The sequence below is a fragment of the Canis lupus genome, chromosome 16, assembly GCF_048164855.1.
Source record: "Canis lupus baileyi chromosome 16, mCanLup2.hap1, whole genome shotgun sequence".
NCBI lineage: Eukaryota > Metazoa > Chordata > Mammalia > Carnivora > Canidae > Canis > Canis lupus.
The window spans coordinates 36,484,767-36,502,691 of NC_132853.1; the positions used below are offsets into that span (position 1 = coordinate 36,484,767).

The 17,925-nt window shown below is 39.5% G+C and overlaps 1 protein-coding gene across 2 annotated transcripts in view; it reads left to right on the forward strand.

Moving 5' to 3' along the window:
* The window catches only part of SKAP1 (src kinase associated phosphoprotein 1), a 286,859-nt gene that overhangs the window by 45,447 nt on the left and 223,487 nt on the right, over nucleotides 1-17,925 (forward strand). The gene's annotated exons all lie outside the window — the stretch shown is intronic.

Consider the following 17,925-nt stretch of genomic DNA (forward strand, 5'->3'; position numbering starts at 1 on the left):
TTCCTCAAAAAGTTAAAACAGAACAAAACAAAACCTCTCTTTCTCTTCATTCCCATGATAATAGCTTCTACTGGTTTTTCTTCTTCCTTGCATTTATACAGTCTTTTTTTTCCCCTAGGCTCATGCGTGGGCTCATTTTTCTGCCCTGCCCCCTTTACCATAGACCTCTCAGGCTTGCCTCTGTCCTCACCACATTCTTCAGTTGCACCCATGTCCATAGCTCCATGACTTCCTCTGCAGTTTTTATTTTATTTTATTTTATTTTATTTTATTTTATTTTATTTTATTTTATTTTATTTATATGAGAGACACAGAAAGAGGAGGCAGAGACATAGGCAGAGGGAGAAGCAGGCTCCATGCAGAGAACCCAATGCAGTGTTTGATCCCGGTGCTCCAGGATCACACCCTGAGCCAAAGGCAAATGCGTTTAACCCCTGAGCCACCCAGGTGTCCCTTCCTCTATGGTTCTACAGCTCAATTGCAGTTCTCTTGGCAAGGCATCAGACAGTGTATTGGATAGCTCCTTTTGAGTGTCTTAGAGATCTCCAAGTTTATAAAGCTGGGGCAGACCCTACTGGGTGCCTACCCAGCAGGCACCCTCCATTCTTCCTTGACAACAGAACTCTACCAACCTAAGGACGATCATGATTTGAAAGCCATGACAGATGTCTGATAGCTTCTCACAGGACAGTCTTATGCTTGGGAGACAGCAGTACATTGTAGCAGTAGCCACCTTAAGATATGACTCTGTTCTAAGGTAGTATAGCAGAAATACAGGAAGAGCCTAGGTCTTTCATGCTGCTGTTGGCCCCTGCATCAACCCTGGAATCACCTGTCTCCAGACTTTCTCTTTTGAAAGAAAAATAAACCCCTGTTTGTTTAAGCCTTTGTCAGTTGGATGTTCTGTTACTTGTAGTCCGAAAAATCCTGGGCAGCCCCAGTGGCTCAGCAGTTTAGCGTCGCCTTCAGCCCAGGGCCTGAACCTAGAGATCTGGGATCAAGTCCCATGTTGGGCTCCCTGCATGGAGCCTGCTTCTCCCTCTGCCTGTGTCTCTACCTCTCTTTCACTCCCTCTCTGTGTCTCTCATGAACAAATAAATAAAATCTTAAAAAAAAAAAAAAGAAAAATCCTGCTTGACTGTCCAGAACTGAGCTCATTTTATATTCTGCTCACCCCTAATCCCAAATTCTGCTTTTCCTAGGCCCAGGTCCCAAGGCAGAATCCTGGGAGTCATTCCTGACTCCTTTGTCTTTACTCCTCAACCCATCAACAAGCCTATTGATCATTCATCCTAAATCTGTCTTCTCCTTTCCCTTTGTCATTGGCTAAACTTCAGCATCCATAACGTTTTACTCAGAGCATTGCAAAACTCTCCTTTCTGGTACTCTAGCTTAAGTTTCTCCCTGTTCCAGTTTATTCTGCTCCTCCATTCTGTTGAAAGGGCAAACTTATAAGTAAATATGTAAACAAATAATTTTTAAAAAGATTTTATTTATTCATGACACACACACACACACACACACACACACACACACACAGAAAGGCAGAGACACAGGCAGAGGGAGAAGCAGGCTCCATGCAGGGAGCCTGACATGGGACTCGATCCTGGGTCTCCAGGATCACACCCTGGGCCAAAGGCGGCACTAAACCACTGAGCCATCTGGGCTGCCCTATAAACAAATGATTTAATCACGCATGCTCTAGAAGATTTATTGATGTGGGACGATAAAGATATAAGTGAAAAAGTAGATGAAATATATATGTAAAACCTCAGAGAAAAATGTCTGAAAAAAACCCACTGAAATATTTTTTAACTTAATTTATTTAAGTCATCTGTACACCCAGTGTGGGGCTTGAACTCACAACCCCTAGATCTAGAGCCATATGCTATTCTGGTTGAGTCAGCCAGGCATCTAGCCCCACCAAAAATTTTTTTTTAAGATTTTATTTATTTATTTATGAGAGACACAGAGAGAGAGAGAGAGAGAGAGAGAGAGAGGCGGAGACACAGGCAGAGGGAGAAGCAGGCTACATGCAGGGAGCCTGATGTGGGACCTACCCGGGGACCCCAGGACCACACCCTGGGCTGAAGGGTGTGGGCTGAAGGCAGTTGCTAAACCGCTGAGCCACCCAGGGATCCCCTACCAAAATGTTAATGATGGTAATCTTTGGCAAGGGGAGTTTGAGTGATTTTTAAGTTTTCCTTTTTGTTTATTTATATTTTCCAACTCTGCAGTGAATATGTATTTAATCCTAAGTCATTGAGATCAGAGCCTTTCCTGTTTTAAAAAGGACAGAGACTTAGTAGCCAAAGAGTATTTGGTTTCCAGGTAGGAAAGGAGTTGGAACTGAGGGGAATAGATATGTAGAAAGAGAAAATTAGGCTTTAATTGTGTCACGTAGCCTTGGGTCACTCCTGTGCAAATATGTGTAGAGCTATATGTAGTGGTGTTTTACTCTGTGGCAAAACACATACACTCCCATAAATGCACATGAAAGTAAGATTATTTTTGAGCGATATGAATTATAGCAGTCCTCTGAGTAATTTATGATTTTTTTAAATAAAGGAAGTTCATTCTCAAGGTCTTCATTAGATATCACTGACTGAGGACAACTTTCATTTCTTAGATATTATCCCTTTGAGCTGATCTAAACTGACACAGGATGAATCCTTCATTAGAAAAGGAGTAGCTATGCTCTGTGAATATTTAGTAAAACATTTGTGTGTGTGGGATTAGTTTCCTAAAGTGATGGCGCTTGAGTAAACCATTCACTTCCTCCTTCTCAAAACATCAGTCACCATGATTGATTTTCATGTTGGTCATAAAGAGAAACAAAATCACCTAAAAGCATAATGAAGATTACAAACTGGAAGCAGTTAATTTACTTAACAAATATGTATTGGCTATTTGTTTACTTTTTGTTGGACATGATGCCAGGCAATCAAGATAGTGTCACATATTATATATCCCTGTTTTCCAAGACATTATAGGGCCAATGGGTGGCCAGACTCATTGCCAGAGCCAGCATGGAGACCAACGAAATGTTTGGTTTCCATTTGTTACATATCTGGAGTTTCACCATTTAGAAATGTATTCAGGCTCATCACCTTCTTTTAAAATACAAATTTCACCTAGAAGGTTAAGAGACTTTTGAGTGTACCTTAGCTGTGTTTCAATGGTTGTCTTCTAACTTTTGGTTAAGGTGACTGTGTGCTGAAGAAATTCAGTGGCTAGTGAGTTGTTGAACCTCTCTTATGGGCAATGAACAGCGCTAGGTACACTAAAGTTATCAACGCATCAGGGGATCCTTTTCCTTGGGAAGAATGAGGGCTTCAGAGACTCTCACATCTGTAACTTAAGAATGATAGTCACACAGGTAAATGGATAAAGATGTGGTATATATACACAATGGAATATTACTCAGCCATCAAAAATGAAATCTTTCCATTTGCAATGATGTGGATGGAACTAGAGGATATATGCTAAGTGAAATAAGTCAATCAGAGAAGGACAATTATCATTTCTGCAAAGGCAGAAAGCATAAGAATGTCAAAGTTTGCCTATGTTTCCTATGCCCAGGAAAGGAAGATGTAACATTTCTCCCTCTCATGATTCCATTTTAATGTGGAATTTTTTTTTAATGTGGAATTTGAGAAACAAAACAGAGGAGCATATGGTAAGGGAAGGAAAAATAAAACAAGATGAAATTGGAGAGGGAGACAAACCATAAGGGACTCTTAATCATAGGAAACAAACTGAGGGTTGCTGGAGAGGAGAGAGGTGGGGGGGATGGGATAACTGAGTGATGGGCATTAAGGAGGGTACATGATGTAATGAGCACTGGTGTTATATACAACTGATAAATCACAGAACTCTACCTCTGAAACTTATACTATATGTTAATTACTTGAATTTAAATATTAAAATATTCTGAAAAAAAAGTAAAAAAAAAAAAAAAAGCATGATAGTCATAGCCAACATTCACCACACATGTACTGTAGCCAGGCCCATTGTCAAGGGCTTTACGCACATCTCATTTAATCCTCACTATAGGTGTGTGAGATAAATATTGAATGATCCCCATATATCAGCTGAGAAAACAGGTTCAGAGAGATAACCAATGTGCTCAATGTTACACAAATGTCACGTTCTGGAATTGGGATTTGAACCCACGCAACATGACTCTTAGGCCAGCACTCTTTTGAGGTTCAATTTCTTCATAAAAAGTGAATAATATCGCTTCATTCATTCATTCATTCAACAAATGTTTATTGAGAGCATACTATGTGAAAAGCACTTTTGTGGGGAATATGACAGGTTCCAGTGTTCCTATAATTTATTTTTGAGCATGATACAAGTATCTTCACAATACATCCATCTTGTAGGATTATTGTTATGCATATAAAAGTGCCAAATATAATCCATGTTACATAATTATATAGCCCCCAAAATATTCCCAAGAAACTTACAACCCAGTGGGAAAGATATAAAAGCATGCACAAATAACTGTATCTCAAGATATATTGTAGCTAAAGCTTTAGAAGAGGTACATATAGATTGTACTGTGAAATTCCAGAGGAAGAAGTCACTTCTGGCTGGTGAGCTATGAGAAGCTTTCAGAGCTATGAGACAGCATCATGGCTTGGCTGTGGGTTGAAAGGGAGGTTTTTTGTGTAATACAATTGCACCCAAAAATAGCAGGTGCAAAGATACAGAGAAGATAAAGTTTAACCATGTTTGGGAACCAAAGGGTGATTCAGTTTATTAGATATAATGGAGTAAGGGAAAGATAAGCTGAAAAAGATAGGATGGAACTAAATTATGGAAACGAGAGGTACTATCCTCCCTATTTAGGAAATTAGTAATTTAGAAGAGGAAAGCACAGGGCAGGGGTGTGTAAGCTGATGCTTTAGTAGGAAGCTATGGATAACATGTGAATCCTTGGCACCTGGGCAATCCTTGGCCACTGGGGCAGGAGATGGTTGCAAAGGCAGAAAGGGTAAGAATGTCAAAGTTTGCCTATGTTTCCTATGCCCAGAAAAGGAAGACATAACATTTCTCCCTCTCATTATCTTGTGCTTTGAGGACACCGAGCTTATGTTTATATCCATAGTTCCATAGCTGACTCTGTCTTGTTATGAGCTTAATAAGCTTTATGGATAGTCAGGTAACCTAACCACTTGTCAGAACTTTATGGAAAAATACATTCTAAAGCCAATTTTGTCCTTCAACTTTCAAAATGTGATTGGTTTGTAAACGAAAGATTGTATTTACTATACTTCAGATTTGCTGTCAATATTTAATAGGTCATTAAAGCTGGCCCAGAAAACGTAACACTATCTATAATTTTGTTTCATTAAGAAAATGCATTCTGGGATCCTTGGGTGGCTCAGTGGGCACCTGCCTTTGGCCCAGGGCGTGATCCTGGAGTCTCGGGATCGAGTCTGACGTCAGACTCCTTGCATGGAGTCCCCTCTGCCTGTGTCTCTGTCTCTGTCTCTCTGTACCTCTCATGAATAAATAAATAAAATCTTAAAAAAAAAAGAAAAAAGAAAATGCATTCCAAGGTCCAAACAACTGGAAATGCGACACAGTCTATACTTGATCTGGGTACTACCTGTCTAAAATTTTCTTAACAGACAACCATTGGTAAACTACCTGTTTCCTTTATACTGTTTCCCAAACTTGCCCCATCATATGGATTACTCGAGGATCTTGTTAGAAATACAGATTTCTAGGCCTCTACCCTGGAGATGCTAATTTATTAGGTGTGAGGTGACCTCTGGGAATTCATGTTTTGATAAGGGCTCTAGGAGATTCTTTTTTTTTTTTTTTTTTCTAGGAGATTCTTAAAATCAGGCACGTATATGTAAAAATTTTATCAGAAGACTTCATTTTTTTAAAGGTAAGAGACAATTTGGTTTTCAAGTGAATTTGAATAGCGAAGAGGAAGGAAGGAAAGAGGATTTGACTAGGATGTCTGAGTTGAGGTTGTTAGTTGGTGGTGAGGAGGGTCCCCCAATTTGATTGGGGATAATTGACAGGAAAATTTTACTGGCAGGGCTTAGGACCAGCAAGTAGTTGACAACATTTCAACCTAATTGGCTTGTAGGGTGAGGGATGGGGATATGGTCAGGAGCAAATGGCCTTGGTCCTTCCTTTTGGCCTGATGTTTGCCTGCTGTCTTTTGCACTTCCTGGTGGCCTGGCAACAGGTGGAGACACTGCTGATGTTGAAGAATCCCTTGAATTCAGACAGAACAAAACTCCTGGCCCCATGATGGGTCAGGTAAGTCTTAGAATTGAATGGTTGATGTAGTTGACCTGCTGGTGACCCTTGACCTGTATTGATACAGTCATAGTCGTTAGCCTTCAGATTATAGTTCCATTCTTTATAATTTGGGTAATTGGGTACCTCCTGTAAGGGTTTAATAAGACTGCTATGGATACTGTACAGACATAAATGGGAAAGAATGATATTTTAGTATAGAATTTTCTACAATTAAGAAAAAACTCAAGTTGAGGACAAAACTGAAACAATTTAAAAATGATTTCTGAATTTCTGAGTACATCTCATTTCCTAACTAGAAGAAAGCATACACATAAGGATAAGAATTTTCTTTTTAAAAAAATCACTAATTCCTTATAGCTCTTAGACTGGTTACCAGTAGAAGCCTGCATTCTAGATTCTATTTTTATGTATGTATTCAGTTTTGGAGCAGTATGAATGAGTGAAATAATATTATGTCTTTAATTAGAATTCTGTTGTTATTTTTCAATTAATCTGTGTCAGTAGCTTTAGCATTTGTATTAAATCATTTTCTCCATGAAAGCTCTTAATGAAGAAACAAATTGATTGTATTTATATATTGGATTCTTGCCACTACAATGTGTATTCGGTCGTGTCTTTTGAAGTATACTTTTGCCAGTCATATTGTGGTTATTCTTTGAAACCAGTCTTGGGGGGGGGGGGGATTCTTCATTTGGATGAAGGCTTTAATTTAACAAAGGTTTCTTATTTTTTATCTTTCTCCCTCCTTTAATTTTCTTTGTTTTTCCCTCTTGTCTTTGTGTGAGTAATTTAGGGGAAAACAAATGTCCCTCTCCCTATCTTCTTTAGGATAAAAATTCACACCCCATGGCATGACCTGGAGAGGCTTACCTGCTGCCTGTGTCTCCAGCCTCATCTCTGACCCCTCTCTGAAATGCACTCTGTGCTCCATGCATGCTGAACTCACACAGCCTTTCTGTTTCTCATGTCCATTTACCTTTTAAGCAACTCTGCCCAGTAACAGTGAGACAAGAGGATTGTAGGGCAGTGTTAAAGGTGCTGATGAGAAGTGTACACAGAGGTGCCATGGGAGCAGCTTACACAGGTGACAAAGCTGAGTCTCAAAGGGCCACCAAAGGTTTACAGAGAGAAAAAGGAGCACAATGGGGAAAGTGTGCCTGCAGACACATGTGAGAGCAACAGTGTAACAGAGCAGGGGAGGACCTGAAGGCCGGGGCTTAAAGCCCACTGCAGGGCTTTAAGCAGGGAGATAAGACTTGGTTTGCACTTTAGGTCATTAGAATAACAATGGTGCTAATAACATAATAGCTGACATTTACTAAAGGCCTGCCAGGTGCCAGGCCTAGTGCTTAGTTCTTTGTGTGCATTATCTCAGTTAATCCTCCTTAAAATCATACAAGACATGTATAGTTATTATTTCTTTTAAAGGTGAAACCAAGGGGTACCTGAGTGGCTCAGTCAGTTAAGCATCTGGCTTCGCTCAGGTCATGATCCCAAGGTCCTCAGATGGAGCCCTGCATCAGGCTCCCTGCTTAGTGGGGAGTGTCTGCTTCTCACTTTTCCTCTCCCTCTGCCCCTCTCCCCCTGCTCATGTTCTCTCTTTTTCTGTCTCAAATAAATAAATAAAATCTTTTTAAAAAATGAAGGTGAAATCAAGGGAGGGGGTGGGGGATGGGCAAAATGGGGGAAGGAGAATGGAAGATATAGGCTTCTAGTTATGGAATGAATAAATCATAGGAATAAAAGTTACAGCATAGGGAATATAGTCAATGATATTGTAATAGCACAGTGTGGTGACAAGTCGTAGCAACACTCCTGGTGAGCACAGCATAAGTATAGACTTGTAGAATCACTAGTGAAAACCGAAACTAATATAACATTGTGTGTCAAGTATACTTCAATTAAAAAAAAAAAAAGGTAGCCGACTGAGGCCACAGCCAAAGTCTGCCAGCTACAAGGTGGAGGAGCTGGGACTACAGCCCAGACCTGTCTACAAATCCTCTGCTCACCACTGTCCTTCCTTCTCTATCAGCACTGAGGAGAATGGATCAGAGAAGAGCAGGGCGGCAGGTGGGTGGGTGTCTTAGGACTTGGTGACATCAATCTGGGTCAGGCATTTTGAAGGTTTGAATAAATTCAGCGCCTGAGGAGATGAGGAGGAGGTAGATTGATTGATTGATTTTTATAACTTTTTTTTTAAGATTTTATTTATTCATAAGAAACACAGAGTGAGAGAGAGGCAGAGACACAGGCGGAGGCAGAAGCAGGCTTCATGCACCGGGAGCCCGACGTGGGATTCGATCCCGGGTCTCCAGGATTGCGCCCTAGGCCAAAGGCAGGCGCCAAACCGCTGCGCCACCCAGCGATCCCAGGAGGTAGATTTAAAAGATATCAAGGGAATAGAATGTCCAGATCTTGGTGATTAGTGGGATGTACACAGTAATAGAGAAAGAGGGGAAGAGGCCATCCCTAAGTTTCCATTGGGTGGATGGAAATTTCAACCATTGGAACAGGGTGCACGAGATAGGAGAGGTTTGGGACCGGTGGGACAGAGGATAGTCCTGAGAGAGAAGAATGGAATAATGCTATCTCCTGTTTTTGCATATTTTAATTGATTGTTAAAAGTCTCTAATCTGTATGGACACCGTAGTCAAGTCTTTGGCATTGGTTTTTCTCCTACCCAGCCTGAGCTCCAGGACATGCCTCTAGTCTTCTCGTACTCTTTTGTCTTTTCATCTCACAACCCTAGAAGAATCCTAACCTTGGATCAATTCAACTGTCCACTTCTCTGCTCTTATATTTGGCAGCTACTCAGAGCTGAAAAAAAATTTATAGTAGAACTGACTCTACTGTAAGGCATAGTCTCCAACCTCAGCTAAACCTTAATGATACCTGGCTGTTACTTTACATGTTTCCTATTAGCAACCTTCCTAATATTCCTCTTCCTTCCTCCCCAATCCTTAGCAGATTTATCATATTACTCTTGTATAATGTTACTTCACAAGATAAAACAGAGGCTTTCAGGCTGGAACCCACTCAGAATCTTGCCCTATCCCCTCCTCAAACATGTCTGCTTTGGGCCTCTGCCACCTGCTCTGATGGGCCCAGCCCCTCTGGATCCTGGGCCTGGCCTCTCTGTGACCCTCCCTTTCCCTGCTAGGCATCTTCTTTTATCTGATCCCAGATCCTCCTTCAGCAACCCTTGTCTGCAGGCAGTAAGACAGATTCTGGCATTAGCCAGACCTGGGTTCTTCTGGCTCCAGTTTTCACCTTGTGTGTGTTTTGTGCCAATCATATCACTTCTGTTCAATTTGACTATTCTAGCCAAAACAGCCCACAATTGGGGTTTTCTGCACTCTCAATCCCTTACAGAGTGTCTGGCAAATAGTGGAGATTTATTAACATTTGAGAGAATGAATGCAGCCTTCATAACTTGAGATATAGAAGGTATGTTGGCATGTTAATGTTGAAAAATCTACTCTGCCTAGATGAGCTCTAAGAACTATCCAGCCTAAATATTTTTTGTGTAACATTTGTTCTCAGTGAATGATGTGACCATGTTCATAACAAGGGAAATGCCAAAGGAATTTTCAAGTGAATATCATGTTTTTGAACCTGCCTGCAAAAGACAAACTGTGGTAACTTCACAATGTGGAGTTTTTAACTTCATATGCAATCACATAACCTCTCCATACTTCATTTTCTCATCTGGGAAGTGAGGGGCTGGATTAGGTGATCTTCTGTGTCCTTCCAGCTATAAAATTCAATGAGTATAGGGTCCACAGTCTCAGTGTCATGCAAATATCAGTTATTCACTAATCAGATAATTAGGAGTCTTTGGTGGTCCAAGAGTAGCCATTAACCTGAAGCAAGCAAAAAAATAAAACAAATGTAGGTTCCAAGCATCAACAGAGACAAAAATGACAGGGCAAGAGACAAAGATACTAGAGTTTAAAATATGGCAATCAGCTGGAATTCTTTGTATGGAAGTGCTGCCTTGTTCTTTCAATACACAAGTTTAGAACCAAAAGCTATCTCTATCTCTGATTTTCCTCTTGACACTCTGTTCACAGCCCACCTCTCCTATCTCATGCACCCTGTTCCAAATCTCTGGTCTCTCTTCTTAGTCTCCAGTAAACTGCCTTACAGGTTTTATCCCTCCCATACAGGCTGCATATTTCTGCTGGTTTGATTACAGTGGACATCATTTCCCATCCTTAAAAACAAGCAAACCAACCAACCAACCAACCAACCAACCAACCAACCCTTCAGTTGCTCCCCTTTATCTACAGAAAGAAAAAAAAAAGTCTAAACTCTGATTTGACACTTTTGGTCTTTTATTTTATCACAACAACCTGACTGGCATTTTTCTTTAATAGTTCATTGAGTTATAATTGGTTGCCTATTACATGTAAGGAGGGTGGGGATTACATAGACATATAACCAAAATTTGCAGTCCTGATGCTAGAACATAGGGGAAGGATTATTTCAATGCAAGTTTTCATTGTTGGGGTGAAAGACCATAATCATTGACTAATTGAGAAAAGCATCCAGATTTCTTACTGTTGGTATCCAGGGTGGTTGCTGGAATGACCATAGCAGGAATTTTATGTACTGAAAGTGTTGTGGAAGACTCCAGTGATGAGTAAGGTCTTATTTCTTTTATTTCTTTTTTATTGTCTGGGAACAGACTTCTAAAAAAATCAATACCATCAGGCACCTGGGTCACTCAGTGGTTGAGCATCTGCCTTTGGCTCAGGTTGTGATCTCAGGGTCCTGGCATCGAGTCTTGCATCAGGCTCCCCACAGGGAGCCTGCTTCTCCCTCTGCCTATGTCTCTGCCTCGGTCTCTCTGTCTTTCATGAATAAATAAATAAAAAACTGATACTGTCAACATTAGATAACGTTGCTTGTTTATTATTTAATAAAAGCTTAATTGTGACCATTTCATAAGTAGGAGAATATTGTGTTACCTTCCAGAGTGGGTTTCTAAAACTTGTGGATACAGACTCAAGACCACAAAAATATTGCACCCCAAAAAAGAACCTAGGAATGTCTTATGTCAGGTCCTTCTATTACTTGAGTTATATGCTTGTCTGTTGTTACCATAGTGTTTGTTATTTACTAACTTAGATTGATGTCTGTTTATGTGTAAATATCTCATTGTTTAGATTGTAAGCTTCTTGTAGGCAGATATTAGGTCCTGTTCTTTTGATAGATTGAAGGTACAGGGGCTAGGGAGGGCACCAGCTCTCCTCCAGGGCCCTTCCCATTCCTGCCTGTTTCTGAGGCTAGCACCCCAACCCCTGGGTCCCAGCCTTTGATGCCTCCACCAGGGATTTCCACCAGATGGTGCTCTTTTCCCATTTCTGTTCTTGGGTGTCACTGGCCATATTACCCTTTGCCATTTGCCCATTCTTTCTGCAAGGCACTGGTACTAGAAAGAAAATTTGAAATCAAGTGAATCTTCCAAAGTGAGAAAAGAAGTTATAGGAAATATCTACAGTGTACAGACTGTAAGCATTGTTCAGAAAAGCCATTTCCTTAGGCATTTATCAGTCTCAACCATGTGGCTCACTGATCAAGCTCAATTGCAAGGGGTTTTCCTAGTGTTATCAACTCATTATTGAAGTCCTGCTCAACCAGGTTTCCATTTGAATTCCATTTTTTTAAAGATTTTATTTATTTGAGAAAGAGAGAGTGAGTGAGAGAGAGAGAGAGAGACAGAGAGAAGAAACAGGGGGAGGGGCAGAGGGAGAAGGAGAAGCAGACTTCCCCTGAGTAAGGAGCCCCGCATGGGGCTCAATCCCAGGACTCTGGGAATATGACCTGAGCCAAAGGCAGACATTTAACGGACTGAGCCACCTAGGCACTCTGTGAATTGCGTTTCTAATATCAGTATAACACTTCATTATTTGCAGTCTTTGGAGATAGTCATTACCAGCAAAACAGAGATGGTCAAGAGAGAAATAGAAGTCATTTCTGGACATTAAGTAGTACAGACTGCCTATCCATTTAGAAGGCATCACTGTTTTGGTACAAAAACCAAAGTTCAAATTTACATCCATAAGTCATCAAGAAGAGATTTGATTTTGTTTAGCAGGTGGTTTAATGAGGCAGAGAATGTATGATATTTTTTAAATTTCCATAAGTCACAGGTAAAATAACATGTTTAATACTTCAGTTGCAAAAAAATTCATCTAGATGTTCTAGATTTATAACATTACAGATGTTGGCCTTTCTGGGTAGCTAGTTTTATAATGCCATTACAACCTTATTCATCTAACCGAGAGGGTCTTATCATTTTGAAGGGAAAGACTTACTGACATATTTGGGAATCTAATGAAATTTATGGATTCTTCTTCAAGGGAAAAGAAAACATGGATTACTTTTCACCCACAATTTTCAGGAGCTCATGAGTCTTCTAAAACTCAACTGTGTTGGGGCGCCTGAGTGGCTCAGTGGTTGAGCATCTGCCTTTGGCTCAGGTCATGATCCCAGGGTCCTGGGGTTGGGTCCCACATTGGGATCCCCTCAGGGAGCCTACTTCTCCTTCTACCTATGTCTCTGCCTCTCTCTCTGTGGCTCTCATGAATAAGAAAATAAAATCTTATAAATAAATAAATAAATAAATAAATAAATAAATAAATAAATAAATAAATCAAGCAAGCTCAACTGTGGACTCTAAGTTAAAGATGTCTCATCTAAAAAAAAAAAAAGATGTCTCATCTAACTACTCTCTAATACTAAGCTATCTGACAATAATAGATTTGTTTTCCATGTTGCAGTCAGTAGAAAAGCAGTTAATGTGGGATTTAAGAGCTCAACCTCTGGAACCAAGGAGACCTAGATACAAATATGGATTCTGACACTTAATAACTATGTGGTTTGGGTCAAATTGGTTGACTTCCTGAGTTTCAGTTTCCTAAACTATAAAATGGGAAAAATAATAGTATTGACCTCATAGGATTGTGATGAAGATTAAATAAAATATTACATATAAAACATATACATAGCACAATACCTAGCATATGTTAAGTGCTGAATATGCTAATGTTTAAGTTATAATCAGGAAATGGAACTATTTTTCCTTCCTAGATATTTGCAATAATATGAGGAGAGTTACAGTTGTTTGTCTTACCTACTTTGCCAGGATCTTAACTGACTGAGTGGTGAAAGTTCTGAGTACTTTTTTTGAAAAAGATTTTATTTATTTATTCGTGACAGACACACAGAGAGAGAGGCAGAGGGAGAAGCAGGCTCCATGCAGGGAGCCCAATGTTGGACTCGATCCCGGGTCTCCAGGATCACACCCTGGGCTGAAGGCGGCGCTAAACCGCTGAGCCATCCAGGCTGCCCTGAGTAATTTAATCTCAATAACCATGTTCATTGGTTGGTTCCATGGTTAAGAGGGGGCCACTTGATGGGATGAGCACTGAGTGTTATACTATATGTTGGCAAATCGAACTCCAGTAAAAAAATGTACAAAAAAAAAAAAAGAAGTACAAGTGGAACATCACCTAGTGTGTACACATGCTTTCTGTGTGGTAATATTGTTGAGTGTAATGATGCTTCTTACAAGCAAATGCCAATGATGGGCATTTGAAAAACAAGCTGTAATTGACTGGTTATGAGAGAAAACTTCCATAAGCATGGAAAATATTGAAGAGTGCCTGGTATTTTGAATAAAAGGTCTTTTATGTAAAAAAAAAAAAAAAGAGTTTGATTCGTACCCCAGCCCCCCATCTAATGATTAAGAATTGACAGCTTTACTTTTAGCAGAATTTAGTGTTCTGTGACTCTTGAGTGGCAAACTAGAGCAGTTTATTTTCAGTTTGAAAGATACTGAAATATATCTGCAGATGGACAATGTGTATTATAGTCACCGTTTCATCCAAACCACCAGAGCAAAGCACTTGTCATATAGAAGACATTCAACACGTATTTGTTGCTGAGTGGCTGAATTCTGTTACAATAGTAAAAAGTCTTTAGAGAGAAAAAAAATCAATCTTTCTGAGTGCTTTTAAGTTAGATTGTATTTTTCAAGATTTTTCTCCTTAACTTGTTATTAGAGTGTACACCCTGGAACTAGTTGCTAGGATTGGAAACTTGTCTGCCTTATTACTAGCTATGTAAACCATGAGCAAGTCATCTTACTTCTCAATGCCTTGGTTTCATTATTTATAAAATGGGCATAATAATAGGGCCATAGTGTGGAGGAATGAGTTAATATAAGAGAAGTGTTTAAAAAAATGTGCAACCATATATTTGAGAAATATTTTTTTTTATTTGAGAAATCTTGATATTGTTATTGTCCTTGCTGTTACTGTTGCTACAATAGCCTCAAGATCCCCTCACTATGGTGAATCTCATTTATTTTGTTGTTACCTTTCCCAAAACTAAAGTTCACGGAAAACCGCTCTAATTTAAAAACACAAATAGTGGGAGTCTGGGTAGGTCAGTGGTTGAGGGTCTGCCTTGGGCTCAGGACGTGATCCTGGAGTTTGGGGATTGAGTCCCATATCGGGCTCCCTGCATGGAGCCTGCTTCTCCTTCTGCCTGTGTCTCTGCTTCTCTCTCTGTCTCTCATGCATAAATAAATAAAATCTTTAAAAAAATAAATAAAAACATAAATAGTGAACTTTGTCTCACAGGTAATGTAACTCTAAATTTTCTAGACTCTATTCTGCAGAGCCAATGAAATGTTAGGAAATTTTATTCTTCCATTTTCATTTTTGAAGGATCAAGTGAAGATGGATTTATTTTGACTGAATGTGAAAACAATAATCATCAATATGGTTGCAGCAATTTCTGTCTGCTCATTCTGTACTCATCTTTTTCCAGTTCCAAATATCATTTGCATGGACCTGATGATGTTGAGTATGGATATTGCAGCAGAGTGATAGCTTCCTTTTCATATTGAAGCTGAAGCTTCAAAGGGAAGATTAAGGAAGTGTTTGTTATCTATCTGCACAGGCCTGATATGAAATTCTGAGAGGCCTTTAGGATAAACACAACTGTGTGTGTGTGTGTGTGTGTGTGTGTGTGTGTGTGTGTATGCCTTTTCTTCTGTGTAATTCTATTGCAGTGTTTGTATTTTGGTGTAAAATGTCTAGTTTCAGACTTGTTGGAGTCTCTGGCTAAGGGATAATTGTTTTCAGAGTGAAAGATAAGAATTAGAAGATGTGGGCAGGATTTGACTAAATGCCTCCTAAGGAGTGTAGAATTCTCTAATGTGGGGTCATCTTTCCAGAGAATGTGATGAAGTCCATCCATAGGATATATTTAATGAGACAAGATCAAGACTTTAAATGTGTTGTGTCCAGCAGAGAACAATCTATGGTACCCTTCAGTGAGGGATAAGATTGCTCACCTTTTGGCTTTGCTTTTTAGAAGTATCCTCCGTGTTTGTGTGTGTACACAAACTTTCTTTAGGGTTGTACAGTTAAAATGTATAGTAAGAAGAAGAGGGAAAGGTAGGGTAGCAGGATTGTTTTATACCTTCTGAAAATGAAGAGAACTAACGTTCCACTTCATACCATTTCATGTCAAGTTCATATGATTTTTAATGACAGAAATATTTAATTATGGCATCATCAAGATTAAGGCAGATTCTGCTTTTTAGCATCAACTAGATAGACCTGTTACTTTATTTAATACTGTTAAGTTGAATTCTTTATCTGTAATCAGCCTTCTCATGATACAGCTACTATTGGCAGAAGCAATATTCTTAGTGTATGTGAACTTACAAGATCTTAACTAAAAAGAGAAAGCAGGAAACCAGGGTCACTTTACAGTAGATAGAGAAGGGAACTGGAAATATGTGTGTGCATTGGAGTGAGGATTGTGGGGAAGAGAGGACAAAAGAAAAGGCTGAGATAATAACATGTTTCACTTACTTAACAATTTGCCAAGAGTTGGCCTTTTAACTGCTACAAGCATGGCTCCATTTTTTTTTTTTTCTGGGTGAGTAGATGAGAACATTAGTAGCAATGTTCCTGCTGTTGCATCAAATACATTTTGGAAGGAGAAGTACACACACATGCACACACACACACACACACACACACACCCTTGCACAGGCTCACATCTAATTTCTATTTATATTGAATTGGAGGTTGAGTAATGATTGGAATCAAGGGCTAAAGCAAGGCCTCAAGAGAGGGTGGGAAACAGCAAGAGAAGATAGAAAATTGCTCTCCCCTTTGATAATTTGCTTGATTAGCTGTGTTTTATTAAAAGAGATTTATGAAAAAACTCTTCATAGTGGCCAATGTACAGTGGGAAGCTGCACCGTCTGCTGGGGAAGATTGACCTGTTGCACTAATATTATACAACTTGTTTTAAGTTATAACCACTCTCAGCCTACATATGCCTTTATATTGACATGGACATCCTTCTTCCCAGCTGCTGCAGTTTACCTTTCCCACCCCTTCCTCCTCTCATTCTCTCTCCCTTTCCACTGCAGGTGTCAGAGCTGCCCTGAACTTTCCCTGCCCTTTCATCTAAGTATCTTATATTTTCCTTCACCTGATCGCCTACCCAGAACTGTTCTGGTAAAAGAAAGGAATAAGAAAAGTCAACCAGGAGGTTTCCCCATCTTCTCTTCCTTATCTCTGATAATTCATCCTGCCTTCCTTATCTCTGATAATTTCCCACAAATGCATCTCTGAATTATGGTAACATACTCCCTCTTATCTCCTACTTCTTCATCTCCTGAACTTTCATCTTATAAAGAAATAATCTAGATACTCACTGGGATGATATTTGTCTCTAAAGTAGCCTCACCTTCTTTCAATCATGTGTTTACTGGAAAATACACCTTATTACCTATGTATTGCCTTTTTTAAAAAATCTTTTCTTTTGGGGAGGGGGGTTATGGATTCTTTTAAGAATTTAATTAAAAACTCTGAACTCTCTCCCAAGGAAAAGAAGTGTTCAAATGAACATTCACACTCCTGAGAGGTCAAGATGAAGATAGAAAAATATTCATTCTATTTAGTGACATGGAATTATATCCATAGCAGAAATTAATGTGTGGTTCCTATAAGCAAGATTGGAGTATGTTGAGGAGTGAGTAGGAGGTAAGACAACAGAGAAAAACTACTGACAACACTTTTTAAAAATTCACTATGATGGGAAGGGAAAGAGGACAGCAGGTAGAGGGATATGAAGGAAGTGAAGAAGTTTGCTTTATGTTTATGCAAGCATAAATACTGATGGAAAGGGCCAAGTTGAGAGGAAGAGGTTGCATATATACAAGAGAAAATCGATATAGAATAATATAAGGTTCCTGTGAAGGTAGGAGGTAATGGAATTCAAAGTACAATAGACTTCTGTGGGTAGCCATCCTTTATAACATTGTTTCTATGGGGGAAATGCAATTTACATTCCAAATAAGTGACTTACAAATGATCCTTTTGGTCAATGCCATTTCATTAGGTTGAAGACTTGAAGGGTTGTTAGTTTTGCCAATATCCCAAAATAAAAGAGGAGATGGAACGATACAGTGGACTGCAAGAGCCCCACTCCTGGCACAGACACTAAAATGCTAGGTGACCTTGAGTCAGTTGTTCATGCTTCACCTGCAAAATTAAGAATTTAGGCCTAGAATTATTTGAAGTTGTGTAT